Genomic DNA, 7,625 nt, shown 5'->3' on the forward strand with positions numbered 1-7,625 from the left:
AAAACAGGCAAAGGAAACATATTGGAGCAGAGATGAAGATCGGAAATTGTTAAACCCAATGCCGAGTCTACAAAGCTGTAAGGCCTAATCGTAAGACGAGGTGCTGTTTCTCATGCATTTTAAAATTTATTTTGGAACTAGAAATGATTACTGAGGAAGGATATGTGGCTGTGTAAGTAAATAATTTTAAATTCAATTTGGAGCTTTTTAAATGGTAAATTGACTGCTCAGCATAAATTTGAGCTATATAGGTTAGAGTGTGCCAAGATTAATTCCTTTCTGATTTGAGACTCAGCGATTCTGGTTGGATGTATTCCAGAATATTTCATCACATGAATTCCTGCCTCTAACTTTTCCAGCAATATATTTCAGATCACAGCTCGCTACTTCCTCATTTCACCTCTGGTTTCTTTGGCAATCACCTGAAAAGGAACTTAACGCCCATGAGGGTTTTGAAGGCAGACAAGATGAAGGGACTAGGCTGGGCACTTGAGAAAAATAAACTTGTGGAGTTTCAGGGAGAGTCGTCAGGTGGGGTGGGACTGAATGGATTGCTCTATAGAATTGGCTCAATGGGCTACATAGTCTTTTTCTGTTCCATTGACCTTATGTCCTGGTTAGTGGCCTTTCGCCACCGGAAAGTGGTTTCTTCTAATTACTGTAATAAAATCATTCATGATTTTGAAAACCACAATCAAATCTCCTCTTAACCATCTATATTCCAAAGAGAACAACTATAACTTCTCTAGTCTCTCCACATAATTAAATTCTTTCAAGCTTGGCATGGTTCTAGTATCACAAAAGTTCAAGTTTAACCCCTAACCTGTGGTAATTTAACATGATCTAAACTGAGGTGATCTGGGACAATGTATTTGGCCTCAGTACTCAGAAAGGGGTTACTGCTCTTGATGTATAAGGTTAATACCTACTCCATCCACATCTAAAGCTTGGATTCAAAACCATTTCTAGTTGATTGGATGAAAGCTTTTCTCTTATCATTGGTTTAAGTGTCCTTAAAGTGAAATGATTTGTTTTGTTTGAGATAACACTGTGTGGAGCTGGTGGAACACAGCAGACCAGGCAGCATCAGAGGAATTGGAAAGCTGATGTTCTGAAGAAGGGTCCTGTCCCGAAATGTCAGCTTTTCTGCTCTTCTGATGCTGCCTGACCTGCTGTGTTCCTTCAGCTCCACAATGTGTTATCTCTGACTCCAGCATCGGCAGTTCTTACTAACCCTTGTTTTGTTTGAACTTTGTTCTGACTGGCAGAGTGTAGCACAAAATCTAATTAAAAATGCAGCAATGTTCCTCACAAAATCACAAGGTTCAAATGATTCATGCATAGTCGAGAGCAACCTTGTGGTTTGGAGCAAAGTTGGGACAGAGGGATTTATTGTGCCAGTAGTACACAGGTACTTGGCAGGAGAATATTTGGTGGTCTCAGTGGATTACAGAAATGTTCCAAATGTGTATGAACATCCCTCACTCCAGCTATCATTGGTGAACAGGATTTATTATAGATTATGGGGGCAGCAGACTGGCTCTAGGCCAGTTACTCATTTGAGAGTCCATGCAGATGTGAAGGGCCAAATGGCCTCCTTCTGTGCTGTAAAACAATTTTGTGATTCTGTGATTCATCATGTGTCGCTGCAGCAAAATTTTCTAATATCCAACGAAACATAGATCTAAAGGGGATTGTGACTTTCAGGTCACTCTATGCAATGCTGTCATCAGCCATGGCTCAGTTGGGTGCACTCCCATCTCTGAAATAGCAATTCATGTGCTCAGGTTCCACTTTGGGACACTCCAGTACAATATTGAACATAAACTTTCAAACAAATTGCTTAACCAACCTCTGCTCTGACCTCTCAGGTGGATGTGAACATTCATATGGCACAATTTTGAAGAGAAGCTCGAAAATTATTTCTGGTGTCCTGGCCATCATTCGTCTTCAATCAGTATCACAAACACAATTTGGTTATAATCACACAACTACTGACAGGATATTGATGTGCGCAATATAGCTGCATTTGCTACATTACAACAGTGACTATATTACAGAAGTATGTATATGGCTGACAAATATGTTAGACAATCCTAAGAACATAAAAAAGCACCATATAAATTCAGTCTTTCTTCTTTCACTACAAAATAAATAATTAAACATGCCTTGAAGATCCTGCTAATGTGTGGATTTTGCTCTTTATAATATTTATGGGTTAATTAGTGCTGTGCAACATTGCTAACAGCTTGCTAGAACTTCATTGTTTTATCTATTGTTGCAACAAAGGATTTATTCATTTCTTTTCACACAAGAATTTCATGTAAATGCAATAACTTACACACTGTCATTTCAAGCCTTTAATCTTTTAGGCAATCTATTCACAGGAACTTCCTCTTTTTTAATTTGCCCCCAGTCTGGTTTTGAGCTGGTCAGTCGAGTTTCATTCAAAATCTCAGACATAAACCACAAAGCAAGCAAAAGAAATCAAAGCATGTTTTCCACTTCTATGTTTCATCGTCTGGTGGCATCATTTGTTGAGGTTAAGGTTTCAAAGCAAATATTAGGATTTAAGCCATAAATTGTCAATTTTACATCTTGTCTGATTCAGACTTTGCAAACTGTGACAGCTTTTCCCTATTGTGTTAAAACACTCTTAATCAGTAAATAGCTCAGTTTTTGTAAGTTTGATCTATTCTGTTTCCTGCTCCTTCACAAAGGAAATTCTATAGCATCTTCCCTGAATGAACTTAAGCTCATCAAATCTCTGCAGACTCTATTGTAACTCACTTCAAACCCCATTCATCTCTCATTCCTGAAACCTGTGATATTAAAATTCTCATGCTACTGTTCAAGTCCCTCCATGACCCACCTCCACACACCCCCAGCCCCCGTCCGGCTTACCTCTGCAACCTCCTCTAGTTCCACAACCCTTCAATGACTCAGTATTTTCCCGATTCTGGTCCATAAATTTCACTACACCATTGATAGCTATGCCAAGACCACGAGCTTTGGAATACCCTTCCTAAAACATTCGGCTACTCTTCTTTCTAGATCATTCTTAAACCTACCTCTTTGGCCAAACTTTTGATTACCTGAACTAATGTACCCCACGGTTGTATTTTTATTTTTTGTTTGATTAGGTTTCTATAAAATGCTTTGGGAGGTTATACTAAACCATATAAATGCAAACTGATGGTCTTCCATTGGCTCCTCTTTGTCCAGTCTGAGGTTAGGAGTCTGCGGATTCACAGGCACCAACTCTTGACCTACATTCTTCCCTCTGAGTTTTGTTCCATTTTCAACTATTCAAGTTGACATATCCCAGTTGGTTTTGTTTGTGAATGCTACCAGAGAGTGATGAATGCTTTCTTTATCATACAAGCTTTTTCAGAGAGTTAAATATAGAATTAAACAGGGTTAGAAATGAGTAAAAAGGTTATAATTTACTTGAAGGCTTCTGATGGCACAGAAACCATGATAGCAGTTCTTAAGTAGTTTATGGATGTTGCTTCAGCCCACACTAAATTACAACCTTCTATAGTCTACCATCTGTGTTTTCTTTAAAACAATATACACTGCACCCACAGTAAAATGAAAATGATGTTAATGATTCTGAAAGCAGCAGTGCCATCAGTAAATATGCCTTGGTAATTACTTCCTATGTCTGTCTGTTTAATGCATTGATGGAGACCATGCCTTCAGTCATCTTGACCCCATTGTCCATAACTCCCTAACATAACTCCCTCCTTAAGCACCGTTACCTCCCTACCTATCAGGCTACTTAGGTTAGTTGCCAAAATGAGACCAGATACTTCCTTCAAAAAGGTAGAACTTCTACTTTGAAACACTCCTCACAAGTGATCACTTTTGACCAAGATTATAGTCTTCCTTTTGTTTTGGGCCAAAGTTCATTTTCGCCTATGTATAACAATGTAACATGCCTTGGGATAATATTATACATTGAAGGTGCTGAAAATGATTGAGGATACTGTTTCCTTGAGAAAACGTTAATGTATAGTTTGCACGTGTCAATGTCCCACAAGTAACAATGAGATATATGGTCAGTTTTACTGTTTTAATACTGTTTGTTGAGGGTTAAATGTTAGCCGGGACACTTGCCCTGATCTCCTTCAAATAGTTCCATGATTTAGTTTAAAAGGACAGGCAAGACCTCAACTTAATGTCTCATCTCAGTGACAGCACCTCTGTAGTAATCTGACAGTGCAGCAATCTTTCAGAACTGCATTGAAGTGTCAGCTGAGATGAAGTCTTTGGAATGGGGTTAGAATTCACAAACCACTGACTCAGAAATACAAGATCCAAGGTTGAAATCTATTGAGCTGTTAAACTTAAAGGAAATCCTAACTTTCTGAAGGAAGTACCTGGTCTCATTTTGGCAACTAACCTATGTAGCCTGATTGAAATTAGGAACTCTATTTCTTGGGGTTCACAAAGTAGACCCCCATCCTTCTCTAAGTAACTTGGTGAAACACTCTTTAACAGCAGTACTGGAATTTTAAAAAAGGCATCGGAATCATAGACTCCTACAAGTTCACCCTTAGCCTTAGTTGCTCCAGGGAAAAATGGCCCCAGACTATGAAGCCTCTCCCTACAGATCAAACCCTCCAACGCTGGCAACATCCCTGTATCTCAATTCTGAACCCTTTCAAGTTTCACAACATCTTTCCTAAAACAGGGAGAACAGAATTGAATGCAATATTCAAAAAATGGCTTCAGCAATGTCCTGTACATCCGCAACACGATCTCTCAATTCCTATACTCAACACACTGACCAATAAAGGTAAGTGTACCAAATTCCTTCTTCAGCATCCTGTCAACCTGGGACTCTGCTTTCAAGGAACTATGAACCTGCACTCCAAGGTCTCTTTGTGCATCAACAATCCCCAGAACCTTACCATTATGTGTGTAAGTCATAAGCTTTTCCAAAGTTCAGCACCTCACATTTATTTAAATGAGCTCCATCTGCCACTCCTCAGCCCATTGACCCATCGAAAGAAGGTCCCATCGTACTCTGAGTGACCTTCTTCGCTACACCTCCAATTTTAATGTCACCTGTAAACTTACTAAACATTCCTCCTACATTCAAATCCAAATCATTTATATAAATGACACAAAGCAGTAGACCCAGCACCAATCCTTGCAGCATATAACTGGTCACAGGCCTCCAGTCCGAAAAGCAACTCTCTACCACCACACTGTCTCCTACCTTCAAGACAATTTATATCTAAATGGCTAGTTCTTCCTGTAATTCCTTGCAATCTAATCTTGCTAACTAGTCTACCATGCAAAACCTTGTCAAACACCTCACTGATTTTCATACAGGCAATGTCCAAAGCTCCATATTCATCAATCTTCTTTGCTACTTCTTCAAAAGCTTAAGACATATAGATAAGGACTGGGAGTAGACCATTTGGCCCCTTAATCCCACTCAATCAGTCAACAAGATCATGGTTGATCTGAATGTAATCTCAAATTCACACCTACCCTTACTAACCATTTGCTCTCCTTCTTACAAAAATAGTGTCCACTCTGGTTAATACTATTCAAAGACTATGCTTCCATTACCTTTCCAGGAATAGCATTAATAAGGATCACAACTCTCTGTGAGAGAGAGAGACAGAAAAAAAAGCTCATCTCTATTTCAAATGGGTGAACCATTACTTATAAAGCGTGATCCCTAGTTTTAGAAAAAATCCATGCCTCCTAAATATTTACACTAGGAGTTAAGTCTGGTATTAAAATAATGGCGGAAGTAATACAATATACAATGCTAATCATTCTTCCACTGGAATCTTATAACAACAACTTCTAAACAGTGACTTATGTTTTGCCTAAAGAAATCAATAGTTTTTCTTCTTTATATTTAATTCTTCAACTAGTGAGTTGGGGAAGAGTTACAAAGTCCTCTGTCCACATGAGGGCAGTACAAAGAAAAATAGAAAGTTAGGTGAAATCTACAAGACCTTTTTTGAAAGAATCACTTCATCATATGATTGTACAGAATAGTTTGCAAAAGTTTGTGTTACTCAATTAGAGCTAGCTTCAGAGCTGCAATTCATGGTCAACTTGAATTGTGAACTCTTAACAGGAACTTTGATCTTGCACTTTCTCACAATGTGAGTTGTACCAACTGAGAATAATACATTTAATTAAAAATTGTAAAAAGGTAAATACAGAAGACATTGTATTTAAATAATTTCTTGTGGTTGGATTCATTTTTTTCTCATCTCAGATGGCATTTCCAATTCTTCCCAGATTTCGACATTGAAGTTGTTTGAATCAAGAAGTTGAAGATATTTTAGAGAAACTATAATAATGGAAGTGATTCAAAACTATGTGGGTGCTACTGGGTTGTTTTGACACAGCCAGATTAAGTTGTGAACTGAGTTGATCAGCGTGAACAGTTGGATTGACCAAGGTGCTCAGTGCTAATGGACACACATATCAGTGTTTGTGTTTAGCCCAAAACAGACTCAGAGAGTCATAGAGTAATATAGATATACAGCACAGAAAAAAGGCCCTTTGGTCCAACTCATCCATGTCAACCAGATAACCTGTATAAATCTGGTCCCATTTGCCAGTACTTGGGCCATATCCCTCTCACCCCTTCCTATTCATATATCCATCCAGATGCCTTTTAAATGCTGTAACCGTACCAGCCTCCATCACTTCCTCTGGCAGCTCATTCCATGCACGCATCACCCTCTGTGTGGAAATGTTGTTCCTTAGGTCCCTTTTATATCTTTCCTCTCTCGCCTTAAACTTATGTCCTCTAGTTTTGGACTCCCCACCCTGAGGGGGAAGACCTTGCATATTTACCCTATCCATACCCCTCATGATTTTATAAATCTATATAAGGTCACCCCTCAGTCTACAATGCTCCAGGGTAAGTAGTCCTAGTCTATCTGGCCTCTCCCTATAGCTTAAATCCTCCAACCCTGGTAACGCCCTCGTAAATATTTTCTGAACCCCTTCATGTTTCACAACATCGTTCCCATAGGATGGAGACCAGATTTGCTTGCAATACTCCAAAAGAGGCTGAATCAGTGACCTGTATAGCGACAACATGACCTCTGAACTCCTATGCTCAATGCACTGACCAACAAAGGGAAGCTTACCAAATGCCTTCTTCACTATTCTATCTACCTGCGACTCCACCTTCAAGGAACTATGAACCTGAACTCCAAGGTGTCCTTGGAGAGCAACACTCCCCAGGACCTTACCATTAAGTGTATAAGTCCAGCCCTGATTTGCCTTTCCAAAATGCAGCACCTCACATTTATCTAAATTAAATTCCATCTGCCATTCCTCAGCCCATCAGCCCATCTGATCAAGATCCCATTGCACTCTGATGTAACCTTCTTTGCTGTCCACTACACCTCCAATTTTGGTGTCATCTGCAAACTTACTAACCATAGGTCCTATATTCAAATCATTTATTTAAATAACAAAAAGCAGTGGTCCCTGCACTGAACTTTGTAGCATACCACTGATCATGGGTGTTCAGTCCGAAAGGTAACTCACCACCACTGCCCTCTGTCTTCTAATTCAACCCAGTTCTACATCCAAATAGATAGTTCTCCCTATATTCTGTGTGATCT

The sequence above is a fragment of the Stegostoma tigrinum genome, chromosome 31, assembly GCF_030684315.1.
Source record: "Stegostoma tigrinum isolate sSteTig4 chromosome 31, sSteTig4.hap1, whole genome shotgun sequence".
NCBI lineage: Eukaryota > Metazoa > Chordata > Chondrichthyes > Orectolobiformes > Stegostomatidae > Stegostoma > Stegostoma tigrinum.